Source organism: Schistocerca americana, chromosome 1 (genome assembly GCF_021461395.2).
Source record: "Schistocerca americana isolate TAMUIC-IGC-003095 chromosome 1, iqSchAmer2.1, whole genome shotgun sequence".
Classification (NCBI taxonomy): domain Eukaryota; kingdom Metazoa; phylum Arthropoda; class Insecta; order Orthoptera; family Acrididae; genus Schistocerca; species Schistocerca americana.
This window is the reverse complement of record NC_060119.1, coordinates 1,006,457,344-1,006,471,941: the sequence shown is the minus strand read 5'-3', so window position 1 is coordinate 1,006,471,941 and position 14,598 is coordinate 1,006,457,344. Positions and strand designations below refer to the sequence as shown.

Here is a 14,598-nt window from a genome sequence, read left to right as displayed (position 1 = left end):
CAGAAAATATAAGTAACCTCAAATTGTCTTCCACCTCGCGCTCAGAGAGCTACCTCACTGTTTGTGCGAGAACTCGGCCTACTGTCGCCGATAAAGAAAAGCTTTCGCCAATTATGGCCTTACAATAAATTAATCTAGACACTGACCTTACTCTATCAACCTAAGCTGCAATAGCGCTCCTTCCCGCCAGATGCCAGCGGTGACTGCAAACGTGTGCTGATGTAATTTGCGCTGGGAAGATTTCCGGTGACGGCTGTCAATGGGACATGATAATTATTTTGCTATGTTTGGCGCCATTGGTGCTTGGCGACCAATTTGTCGAAAGCCCCAAACAATAGCACAGCCGTGGCACGGACCTGGTGCATTCATGCCCGAAACACGAGGCTTTCACGAGAAAACTACCCCATTGTAAAAATAGTGAGTGTCTGTCACTCTTTGCCACTATGACCCAACACCAAAGGAGGCAGCCACCAATCACGGGTCGGGACTCTCTCCGCAACAGTAATTCCCAAATTCCCAGTGATCAGTTGTGTTGCCCCCCCCCCCCCCCCCCCCCACCCAGTGTAATACGGTAGCAAAATGACATTAATTTGCATGTTTGCAAATTCAGATCGTAGAAATACAAGATAGGCTGGTTTGATGGTCCTTAGTGAGTGTATGAAGAGGCAAGAGGGCCTGTAGTCTTGCAATGTTTAATAGAAGTGACTGCTTCCAATGCTGGTTCAGCAGCCGTGTAATAATACACTAAGAAGTCTTTCCACCTATTCATGAGGTATGGAATTTTTTATGTTGAAAGTCGACTGCCAGTCCCTGCATCAAGGGTCGATATCCTACAGTTATATCTGTACATCAGTGTTCTAGCGTTTTGACTTCTCTGCTATACATCATCATCCACGAAGACTCTCATTGAGACTTTATCCACCAAGTCGTTTACATTTATAATAAATACTAATGGTCCTAATACACTCCGTTCTGGTATGCCCGAAATTACTTCGTGATGTGTTCCATTTGATAGAACCTTTCAATAGAAATCACACCGCTGACATGATTTCCCATGCTCCTGTATCTTATTCACTACGCGGAAGTGCGGAAACGTATCGGACGCCTTCCGAAAGTCAAGGAATACGGCATCAACCTGGGCACCAGTATCTGCTACCTTCTGGATCTCGTGTCCTTACCGGTTAATGAAATCAGTAATTAAATTTGCATATCTGCCATAATGTGCCTTATCTATAATTATACCAGTTTCAGAGGGTTAATTCTCCAACAGGAGGTCTTTTAGTGTGGACACTAACAGTCACATTTCACGATGCCTGTAGAGGAATCCATACTCCTAAGCTGGAAGCATTACTAATAAAGGATATTGTGGCAGAGGTGGAACGATATTTAGTGCATTCAGTAACTGCCATTGGTATGCTTGTGATGAATTTACTCAGCCAAGTAAAGCGTTGCAAATGGAAATATGTGAGAAACAAAATTAAGGAAAGAAGATAGTCTTGTGAGTAAGAATGATGTTGCATATAAAATCGGAGGCTTTATTTTTTACATTTAGTTATAATTAGTCTCGTTACAATTCTTGAAGAATGACGGTTAATTCTCTGTAATTGGTAGCAATGTTAATAAAGGACATTGTGTCAGGAACGGAATTACATTTACTACATTCAGTAACTTCCATGGGCACGTCAAAACGTCGAAAACCTTACGCTAAATAACTATAGCCTGATTCCTACCACGTACAGTACTCAGCAAAATTTAAACACGTGCTAGATAAGGTAACATAGCATATTAACTTCTCAGTGGAAAAGAATGAAAGTGCGATATCAAGTTGCCAGAGGTCTCCAGACGTGCACAGAAAGTCGGCCGTCAATTGGCGTGAGGCCAGCGTGTTTATAGAACCAAAAGGTGCTGGCCCCCCAACAGTCGAAGGAACGGGAAAAGACAGTTTGTCGATCATCGAGCACTTACGGTACGCTGTGGTGGTGTTCTTCATTACAATAAGTCCGGAGGCAACATCTGGATGACTTCACACGGGGAAGAATCATCGGAAAAATGGAAGAAGTGCGGAGTGTGACGAGTGTAGCCCAGGGGTTTGGTGTTGCCCACAGCATTGTTTCACCTGAATGGGGAGCGCACTGAACAACAGGAACTGCTTGCTGCCCGAAGGGAGGAAGTTTTCCACCCTGGTCGACTGCAGCAGCAGATGACAGCTACATTGTGCAACAGGCAAGAAGGGACGCAGTTGCAACCACACTGAATAGGAATCCCCTTGCCCGACGACCAGTACGTTGTGTTTCGTTGACACCAGGACATCGGCGGAACCGTTTGCGATGGTGCCAAAGCTTAGGGACTGGACTAACAAAGAGTGGGGTTGCGTGCTCCTCTCGGATGAGAAAACATTCAGGCTTAGTGATTCTGGGGTGCACTCATATGTTGAGAAGTGAGATCATGTAATGCACTCAACAGTATTGTGGAATATGGTCGTTTTGATGGTCCAGAGTGTGGGGAGGCATAATGTTGCATGGGCTGTCTGACCTCCAAATCTCTGAACACGGTACAATCGCCGGTCAGCGTTATTGTTCCCCCTGTGCGTCTTTTCAGAGGTGCATTAGACCCTAATTTCATTTTTATGGATGACCATTTGCGACCACATCGGTCTTGGAACGGACGGATATTCGGGGAATAGACTGCGTGTTGGCTCTTCGATGTAAATCCTGTCGACCACATGTGGGACGCGTTTGGGAGACGTGTTACAGAATGTCCACTTGCACCAATAATGAGCACGTAGCAGTTGTCAACTACACTGGTAACGTACCAGCCTTCTCGCTCTCATGGGAGACAAAAGGAAACAAAATTAAGGGACAAGCAAATTTAAATGGTATCATCAACGTTTTAGTTGTATGCTCTTGTAATATGATACACTTAATTATTGGCCAGCCGGGGTGGCCGAGCGGTTCTAGGCGCTACAGTCTGGAACGGCGCGACCGCTACGGTCACAGGTTCGAATCCTGCCATGGACGTGTATGATGTCCTTAGGTTAGTTAGGTTTAAGTAGTTCTAAGTTCTAGGGGACTGATGACCTCAGCAGGTAAGTTCCATAGTGCTCAGAGACATTTGAACCATTTTTGAACACTTAATTACTGAACGAACTAGCTACATGTTTTCTATAAGCTAACATCATAATATATCTAAGAATATTACGTCAAATACCGAGTTCCGCGTAATATTAGTGGGTTGAATAGACAAATATGTACTATTGGTAAAGAGAAGTAGAAATGATTCAGTTATTCCCCTCCTTCTGCCTAACTGCCTTTACTGTACTATCTTTTTTCACAACTTTTAGTTATCAGGTTCATTACGATAGCACCATGATCATCAGGTGAAACGCGTCTCTCACTTACACTGATGAGCTTAAGCAGCGTGACCAACTACTTAATATCGCACTGGCCCACCTTTGGAAAGCAGCCCAAGAATGTGACATGAGTTCACAAGTTCTCCGTAAGTTTCCGGAAATATGCGGCGGCAGACGTATATTTATTTATTTATTTATTGTTCCGTGGGACCAAATTAAGGAGAAGTCTCCATGGTCACGGAACGAGTCAATACATGAAATTATAACACGATATTAGAAACAGATAAAATGAAACATAAAAAAACATATTCAGGTGACAAGTCGTAAGTTTAAATGAAGAAAATCATTAATGTAACACTGGAATTTGCTTAATTTTTTAGCTCTTCCAGGAGCTCCTCCAGAGAATAGAAGGAGTGAGCCATGAGGAAACTCTTCAGTTTAGAATTAAAAGAGTTTGGGCTACTGCTAAGATTTTTGAGTTCTTGTGGTAGCTTGTTGAAAATGGATGCAGCAGAATACTGCACTCCTTTCTGCACAAGAGTCAAGGAAGTGCATTCTACATGCAGATTTGATTTCTGCCAGGTATTAACTGAGTGAAAGCTGCTAACTCTTGGGAATAGGCTAATATTGCTGACAACAAACGACATTAAAGAAAATATATACTGTGAGGGCAATCTCAGAATTTCCAGATTTTTGAATAGGGGTCGACAAGACGTTCTCGAACTTACACCACATATAGCTCGAACAGCCCGTTTTTGAGCCAAAAATATCCTTTTTGAATCAAAAGAATTACCCCAAAAAATAATACCATGCGACATAAGCGTATGAAAATATGCGAGGTAGACTACTTTTCGTGTTGAAGTGTCACTTATTTCAGATACTGTTCTAACGGTAAATATAGCAGCATTTAGCTTCTGAACAAGATCCTGGACATGGGCTTTCCACAACAGCTTACTATCTATCCGAACGCCTAGGAACTTGAACTGTTCCGTCTCGCTTATAATATGCCTATTCTGTCTGATCAAAATATCGGTTCTTGTTGAATTGTGAGTTAGAAACTGTAAAAACTGAGTCTTACTGTGATTTAGCATCAAATTATTTTCCACAAGCCACGAACTTATTTCATGAACTACATTATTTGTTACTGTTTCAATATTACACACAAGATCCTTCACTATCAAGCTGGTGTCATCAGCAAACATAAATATTTTTGAATCACCTGTAATACTAGAAGGCATATCATTTATATAAATAAGAAACAGCAGTGGCCCCAGCACCGACCCTTGGGGAACACCCCACTTAACAGTGCCCCATTGGGACTGAACATCACTACCACTCTCAATATTGCAGAGAATTACCCTCTGCTTTCTGTTCTTAAGGTAAGAGGCGAACCAATTGTAAGCTACTCCCCTTACTCCACAATTGTCCAACTTCTGCAGTAATATTTTGTGGTCAACGCTGTCAAAAGCCTTCGTTAAATCAAAGAAAACACCTAGCGTTCGGAACCTTCTATTTAATCCGTCCAAAACCTCACAGAGAAAAGAGAATATAGCATTTTCAGTTGTTAAACCATTTCTAAAACCAAACTGAACATTTGACAGCAAATTACGTGAATTTAAATGCTCCAGTAACCTTGTATATACAACCTTCTCGATAACTTTAGCAAACACCGATGGCATAGAAATAGGTCTAAAATTGTCAACATTATCAATGTCTCCCTTTTTATAAAGTGGCTTCACTACCGAGTACTTAAATCGGTCAGGAAACCGACCACTCCTAAAGGAAAAGTTACAGATATGGCTGAGAACTGGGCTAACATACATAGAACAATACTTCCGTATTCTGCTAGATACCCCGTCATATCCATGAGAGTTCTTGGTCTTTAGTGATTTAATTATTAACTCAATCTCCCTCTTGGCAGTATCATGGAGGAGCATTTCAGGTAACAGTCTCGGAAAACTTTTTTCTAAGAGCGCTATATGACTCCCTGTTGGGACTAGGTTTCTATTTAGTTCACCTGCTATATTCAGAAAGTGATTATTAAATACTGTACATATATGCGACTTATCAGTAACACGGACATTCCCACTACTGATTCTATATCCTCGACCTGTCTCTGCAGACCAGCAACTTCCTTTGCGACTGACCATATGCTTTTAATTTTATCCTGAGACTTAGCTATTCTATCTGCATACCACATACTTTTTGCCTTCCTAATAACATTTTTAAGCACCTTACAATACTGTTTGTAATGGGCTCCTGCATTTAAATTTTGACTGTTTCTAACGTTTTGATATAATTGCCACTTTGTTCTACAAGATGTTCTTATCCCTCTAGTCAGCCACCCAGGCTGCCTGTTTGTGCTAGTACCCTGTTTTAAACGCTCTAACGGAAAGCAACTTTCAAAGAGCATGAGAAAAGTCTTGAGAAAAGCATTATATTTATCGTCTACTGTATCAGCGCTATAAACATCTTGCCACTCTTGTTCCTTTATAAGGTTTAGAAAGGTCTCTACAGCAACTGGATCAGCTTTCCTGAACAGCTGATGACTATATTTAATACGTGTTGCAGCACAAAAATCTTTTAAAGTTAAAATTTGTGCATCATGATCTGAAAGGCCATTCACCTTTTTGCTAACAGAATGCCCTTCTAGTAATGAGGAATGAACAAAAATGTTGTCTATGGTTGTTCTACTGTTTCCTTGCACTCTCGTTGGAAAGAATACGGTTTGCATAAGATTATATAAATTAAAGAGGTCTACCAGCATCCTCTTCCTTGCACAATCACTTATACAATTAATATTGAAGTTACCACATATAACTAACTTTTTGTATTTCCTATAAAGTGAACCAAGAACCTCCTCTAGCTTTAGCAAAAATGTTGTGAAATCGGAGTCTGGGGATCTATATATAACAATAGTTAGTAGTTTAGCTCCATTAAATGTAACCACACCTGCACAACATTCAAACAACTTTTCAGCGCAGTAATTTGAAACATCAATTGACTCAAATGGGATGCCGTTTTTCACATACATGGCTACTCCCCCACACCGCAAAGAGCTCCTCGAAATGCTGCCAGCCAACCTGTATCCTGGTAAAGGAAGCCTCTGGATTATCTCCTTATTTAAGAAGTGTTCAGATATACCAATAATTTCAGAGTCAACATCTATAAGCAGTTCACTAACTTTATCTCTAATACCTTGTATATTTTGATGAAATATACAAATTCCCTCATTACTCGGATACCTAAGCTTTGTCAAAAGTGATTCCCTTGTTACAGAGACTTCCCTTAAGCATGAATACCTATCAGCTGACTTCAATCTAAAAAAGGTGCAGCTCTAACACCCACTACTGCAGGAATTTTCCCATGAGTGATCCCACCAACCCCACCTATACTGTCTCCTATAAGCTTTGCCAACCTCCCCTTCCCGTACCTGTTGAGGTGCAGGCCATGTCTAGTGAAACCTGTCATGCTGATAGACTCCACCGACACCACTGAAATGTGACCCATGCCTTCTATCATCAGCGCACCCCCAAGTCTCATGATATTACGCCTGACGGCTGTATTAAGATGAGGCCGATCGTGACGCTGAAACACTTCCACGAAATGCACATTCGTGTTCCCAGTCTGAGTGGCTATCTTTTCTAGGTCACCATCTATGTTATACTCCCCATCCCTATCAATACTATTACCAGCCCCACCCACAATCACTACCTGATCCTCTTTAGTAAAATCCCTACATAACCCCACTATGTTAACAGTCACCTGAGCCAACCCTGCATTAGGCTTCACAATGCTGGTGACCTGGTACTCACTCCCCATCACTTCCTGCAACTGCTGGCCTACACCTCTGCCATGAGAACTACCTAACAGCAGAACCTTCTTCTCCTCTTCGACTTTGCAACTGTTCTAGGCACAGTAACTACTGAGGTCTGCTGCATACTTCCTACCTCTACAGCTACTAGAGATTCCTCTCCACTAGACTCTGACAGTTGGTCATATCTATTGTAAACACCAGTAGTAAAACTATCTAAAAATCTTCTTCTCCTAGCAGATCTCTTGCCAACAGCCAGCTCCAATTCCCCAACCCCCTTCTCTCTCCTCATCCTATCTAGCTCCTGCTGTGCGTTTTTCAACTGCACCTGATGGGCACAGATCTTACGCTCCTGCTCCTCTATCAACTTACTCTTGCTACATAACCTGCAGTTCCAGGAGAGGATCTCACCAGAATGCCCACTGGCTTCCCCACTGCATTCCCCCCAGTGAAAGTACTTCGAACAAGTCTCACGCCGCAATCCACTACTCACGAACCTACGGCAAAGCCCACACTTCTCACTCGTGGTAAAATTTTACTTTTTCTAAGTTCCGCTACTACAATAAGAATATGTTAAAAACCTGACTACAATAATCACAAACTTACCCTACAAGGGAAGTAACTACTATTATTAACAGTATTAATAAACAACAAATGAGAATATAATAAAAGACTAATACAGAAAGAGAATCAAACGTCTAATGACACAGTAACGAAGCTGAAAACAGTTCCCAAAAGGTTCTTCTGAAATTATTTCACCAGAAAACACCAAGAACACCGGTTGAAGACTACTAAAGTTCCTAAATACACCACTATACACAAACAATTAATTAGTACTTAGCTTTCGATGCGCCGCTACAGCTGCAACTGGTCAGCGCGGAATGTAAACACAGGCAAGAGGTTAAGTTGCTCGATACGAAACACTCACAAATATCAGGTCACAACACAAGAAAGGCAGAGGTGAATGAAGAAACCACTAATACGTCACTTATATAGTAAATATCATCACAAAATCCGTTAAAATATGTATCTGAAACCTAAAAATATATGAAAACTTAGAGAGCGATCTCACACGCAGTCACTCGCTTATGACGTCACACCAAAGATCTACGCACAGGTCACCCAACTCCGGCAAATTTTCGAGACCGTTGTTTGCGGCCGCGGAGCTCACGTCCTACTGCGTCACAGCTGTGTTCCATCCGATTGAGATCTAAGGAATTTGCTGCCCAGTACATCAACATGGCTGCGCTATCGAACCACAGTGGGACGATTCTGGACTTTTGACAAGGGGTATTTTCCTGCTGGAAGATGCTGTCGCCGCCAGGGAAGACATCAAGCATGAAAAGATACAGGTGGTGCGAAAAATATTCGTGTAGTCTGCAGCTGTAATGGTGCCTTCGGCTACTATCACAGATCTTAAGGACGCCCAGGTGAATATCCTCACAGTATTAGGCCCTCGCCCAGCGTAGCCCTAGTGTCTGTGGTGCGATGAATGTTTTGCGCAGTCGTTCGCCTGAGTAACGGCGTATGCGGGCATGACCATTGACCTAGTGTAAAAAAGAAACTTGATTCATCCGAACAGGAGATGCGTTTCCACTGGACCACGATGCGCTCTCTGCTTTCCTGCGCCCACTGCAGTTGTCGTTGGGTCAAGATGGGAACATGTAGAGGTCTTCTAATGAGGAGCCCCAAAAGTTCAACAAAGTAGCAATGTCCTCTGAAAAGTGTGCTCCGAAATACGTGTGTCAGCACCAGCGTTGTGCTCTGCCACACACCGCCTCATCTCTTGCTTCACAGAGTGGTCAAGCCTCCAAACTATAAGTTCTGTCTTCTCTTCACAGGCTGAAAGGAGACGACCACGACGAGTGTTAGGTTTACACTTAGCGACCTTATGGTCCTCACGCTCACTGACCAGCCTTCTTACATTCTTATTTAATGTAGTCCAGGTGAGATGCACCTCAGTTTACATTATAGTTTTATAGATCCCCAAATGCCTCAAACTACAATTCTTGAATACATCGCAAATCTGCAGGAACAGGCTCGTTGAGGAGAAAAAATTTTAATTTTTCATCATAACGGGTGTCATAACAAAGTGTACTTTACAAAATTGGTAACCCTGAAATTTTCCACCACCTAGAAGCCTCTATTTAACATTATCTGTAACTATATTTTTTCCCTTAAATTACCAAATAGCGAAAGCTATTTCGCTTAATACCGTCGAAACCTGTGTCCCACATTCGGTGTCCTGAAACGCCTCTGGATCAGCGTCAAACATAAGGCTCACGACGTCCACAATCTGATTATCTGATCCCCTTATATGATTTACGCAAAACTGAAAGGCAAGTCTTAAGAACTCTTGGAAGCAGACACCTTAAGGTCTGATTATCGGTTTCCGACAACAGTTCCATATGTCCGAGGTAAAACTTAATTTTTTCTAAAGCGAAAACGTCCACTAGAGCTTTTAACTGGTATGCGAAATATTTCAGTTCAGCCACAGACAAGGCTCCAGAAGCGTAAGCTGGCGGTGTTCTGTTGCTGTCATGCTCCTGGAAGAATACAGCTACAACCCCAGCATTGGAGTTACCAGTTTTCACTATTAATCGACATGCAAAATCCAGTATAACCAAACCAGGAGCACTACTCACTGCAAGTTTAACTGCATCAAACACCACCTGCTGACTATCGGTCCACTGAAAATCTTCCTATTTACGGTGCTGCTGATTCAAGGGCGTGGTCCTCGGGGCAAAATTAGACATGATCAACACCTTTATTATTTTTTGTTGAAGGGAAATTCCGAACAGCCTTTGTGCGCTTTTCATCAGTTCTCACGCTAGCGGCAGAAACTAAATGCCGTAAACAGGAAATTCCATTGTGGGCCAGATTAATTTTTGTTGGTTTAACAGGTGAACTAATTTATTGCAGTCGAATGAAAACGTGGCTTAAATGGTCTAAATACTCCTGGAAGGTTCTGATATACATCACTACATCGTCAAGATATGTATATAAACACACGTAAATCTACGTTTGCTAAAAATTAAGTGCAGTAAAGGTGAAATATCCGCTGCCCCTGTCGATAAACAAAATAGAATGCGATTAAATCCAAGTAAATTCCAATCGGTACAAAACGCTGCAAGATATTTGGGTTGTGCCGTTAAGGGCACCACCTGGTAGGCTTGGTTTAAGATCTAACGCAGTAAAATAACACATCCTCGCAAACTGTTTGAGCAGTTGTGTACGTCTGGTAAAGAGGCCGACTGCAAGAAAACCTTTTGATTGAGAGCACGAGAGTCTACCACTGGACTAGACCTCATACCATTCCCCTTTGGTACCAGAAAGATAGATGAAGCGCAGGGCAAGATGAATGACCTAATGACGCCCTCAGCAAGTAACTTGTCGATAATCTGGAGGGGTATCGGGTATATCATCAGTCTACTGAATCTGACACTGAATTTTATCAGTAACCCCCAATACATCCGGAATTTGGTCCAGAACTCTTAAAATTTGTGGGGCCTCTACTTATTTCAAACGAGGAACATCAAGTTCAACAGAATTATCTTGTAAGTCATTAGCGGTTTTTGTGCAATTATGATTACGTTATCCATATACGTTGTGCTGAAATTTAAAATTGATCTTGTTGCCAGAATAATCAAGAACCGAAGCGGTTTGCATACAATCTATCAACCTTACAAAACAGTAGGAGACAAATGCGAAAAGTGCCGGCTATGACAAACCCTGCATGCTTACGCTACGATACCGCGTACCTAGCCGACCAATGGCAAAACGTATCCGCTGGCTGTCCGACACTTCTGAATAACTGGTTGCAATAGAGAGAATTTACTTATATCCCGGTGCTTAAGATAACACTCATAGTCCAAGTCACAAAAGTTGGTCCTCGACTCCAATAAATTGGTTGAGTTGGGTTGTTTGGAGGAAGGGACCAAACTGCGAGGTCATCGGTCTCATCGGTTTAGGGAAGGACTGAGAAGGAAGTCGGCCGTGCCCTTTCAAAGGAACCATCCCGGCATTTGCCTGGAGCGATTTAGGGAAATCACGGAAACCTAAATCAGGATGTTCGGACGCGGTATTGAACCGTCGTCCTCGAATAAGTAACAAAGCGCACATAGGCTCATGGTTGATGGCCGCGCACGCATACGGAATATATTCCTTAGAAACAGTCCCCAACGGAGTGTCCGGTTCTTATTAGAATTATAACAGTTCCTGTTGTACCGAGTCGTACCACCCTCTTATATACTGACAAAATGAGTTTAAAAGTTAGGCCTTGATCCCTGCGTCGCGTTTTTCATCACTGAAGCTAATGCTCTCCACACTTATGCAGAAACTGTCAAGAGGTACCGTGTTTATCAGTAAGCAATATATGTTAACGATATTCAGCTCACGTTCCCTCTAAGATATTACTGACAGGTTCTGCTTGGGTGACCTTTAATTACAATGCCAACATAGCGGTCCTAATTTGTTCGATATATTGGAAGAATGTTTCATCGCTAGTCTGTACCAGAAAAAAAAATTCTCGTTAACCATCCCGTTCCTAGCCCTCCTGGATATGTTCTCCTGAACAAACTTGTCACGTAAACCTTTTAATTCGAAACCTTGGCAACGTTTCTACTCAAGAAAAATGTAAATTCTGAAATACCTTCAGCCGTCTATATTTCGAATGTAATTTCACTACACCATATTCAGGCCCCCTGATCACGTGTAGGAAGAATCCAACCTCATTCAGTAACTTGTGTTCGTGGAGTTCTTTTACCTCTACACTATTCTTCGTTCATGAATTTAAGACTGAAGCTACCTTGAGGTAACGGATAAAGCGCACTACATGAAGAATAACTAAATGATAAATTTGAAGTTTACTGACATGGTGTTCTTATCGAACGGAGACCTACAACGGTTTAACAAATGTTTGACCTGTTTCAATAGATAAAGTACCAATATACTGAATAATGGGCAAAATAGGATTAGGTAGTTTGTTACACCGTTTAGACCTCTCTATACCATAACTATTCAACAACCGGTCAGCCGACACGTGACTTACGAGCCCACCCGGAAAAGATGTACCCTTACTATCGAATGAGACACCTTGCCATTTTAATACATGAAGTCGGACCTGCAACTGCAAAATCTTATTTTGGAATTCATAAACGCCAGAAGTTGTTTCGACCTTGTATTTACTGAATTTAAATCTTGGACTCGATTACACAGATAATTAATCCGAACATGAGCCCGGTAAATCTGAGCTCAAGACGGGATACTGGATTCTTCGATCTCAATTTTTTCCTACTAAGCAGAGAGTAAGGTGGAACGAACATGGTCGGCGGCATCTACCCTTCCTATGTTGGCCGCATTCGCATGTAGTGGGGGCCCATCGTGCCACGGAGCTACCCGTATAGCTCTGCGAAACTACCTTCCACCGGTTGGCAACGAAGCTTTAACTCACACTGAATTTGTTCTTTTTTAAGACATGAAACCTCCAGTATGACTTCTGGCTCCGTAATTGGTATCTAACAGTACATGGCAACTATAGCATTTGAAAAACACTCGTGACCCCTGTAAACAGATAAAACACACACAATAAAAACGTGAAGACGAACAGTAAAAAAGCTTTCGGAATTCTCAAAAACAAAAAATTAAAAATCCTTACAGTTGCTAACAAAAGGATCCATTAACATAACATAGAAACGCTTCTTAAGCCCAATGACAATAAAGAGTGATAGAACTCCGGCCTATAACGACGTGTGTCTGTAAGGCCAGCAAAACTAGTCATAACCTAGCACACAATTTTTTTTTATCCTGCCAGGGGATCTATAACCATTACAACTGAAAATACAATCCGAGTCAGACGACACTACAATGAAACTGAAAGAGCAAATGATGCGTGACAAATTAAAGAAAAAGTTACCTGAAGTTAGGACTTGCAATCACCAATTGCAGAAACACACAAATGACTCAGACTTGATAAATAGGAAAGTTCAAAGCGTGTTTTCCCTTTTTTAACGTTCTTACCGTATTAAGTTTTCTTTGGTATTCGGCTCGTGGTAGCGTACGCGCAGCTGCCATCGGTCTGCCACTAGCCCGTCGGTACAGATTGTAGTGTGTTCTGGCTGACGTTTCCACAAATGCAGTGTGCCGTGTGCGTCTCTCCAACAGTGTCTCAAGTCGGCAAAAAGAAGACACCAGGCTTCACGTCGAACACCAGAGAAACGCTGCAATGTCTCCAACGCAGAACATGAATGAGAGCGTCTTCTTAGGTTCAAAGCCTGTTAATGAGGAGCACACTTAGAGGGACTGCGTGCACACATCACTCTTACATCGGGAAGATGGGGTACGCCGTGCGCGCTATTGCGAAGTGATAGAAGTTTCTGCTGCATTACAACCTATAAAGATACACTACTGGCCATTAATTGAACAAATATATCATACTAGAACTGACATGTGATTACATTTTCACGCAATTTGGGTGCATACATCCTGAGAAATCAGTACCCAGAACAACCACCTCTAGCCGTGATAACGGCCTTGAGACGCCTGGGCATTGACTCAGACAGCTTCAACACGATACCACAGTCCATCAAGAGAGCCATTTGCTCGCCCACCATTGACCAGACGTTTTCAATTGGTGAGAGATAGGGAGAATGTGCTGGCCAGGGCAGCAGTCGAACATTTTCTGTATCCAGAAATGCCCGTACAGGACCTGCAACATGCGGTCGTGCATTATCCTGCTGAAATGTAGGGTTTCGCAAGGATCGAATCAAGGGTAGAGCCACGGGTCGTAACACATCTGAAATGTAACGTCCACTGTTCAAAGTGCCGTCAATGCGAACAAGAGGTGACCGAGACGTGTAACCAGTGGCACCCCATACCATCACACCGGTTGATACGCCAGTATGGCGATGACGAATACACGCTTCCAATGTGCGTTCACCGCGATGTCGCCAAACAAGGATGCGACCATCATGATGCTGCAAACAAAACTTGGATTCATCCGAAAAAATGACGTTTTGCCATTTGTGCATCCAGGTTCGTCGTTGAGTATACCATCGCAGGCGCTCCTGTCTGTGATGCAGCGTCAAGGGTAACCGCAGCCACGGTCTCCGAGGTGATAGTCCGTGCTGCTGCAAACGTCGTCGAACTGTTCGTGCAGATGGTTGATGTCTTGCAAACGTCCCCATCTGTTGACTCAGGGATCGAGATGTGGCTGCACGTGCCGTTACAGCCATGCGGATAAGATGCCTGTCATCTCGACTGCTATTGATACGAGGCCGTTGGGATCCAGCACGGCGTTCCGTATCATCCGCCTGAACCCACCTTTATCAAAGTCGGAAACGTGATGGTACGCATTTCTCCTTCTTACACGAGGCATCACAACAACGTTTCACCAGGCAACGCCGTTCAACTGCTGTTTGTGTATTAGAAGTCGGTT

At 42.7% G+C, this 14,598-nt stretch overlaps 1 protein-coding gene across 1 annotated transcript in view; it reads left to right on the top strand.

The window, feature by feature from the left end:
- LOC124595948 (lachesin-like) overlaps positions 1-14,598 on the top strand; it is a 1,154,458-nt gene that overhangs the window by 1,027,077 nt on the left and 112,783 nt on the right. The gene's annotated exons all lie outside the window — the stretch shown is intronic.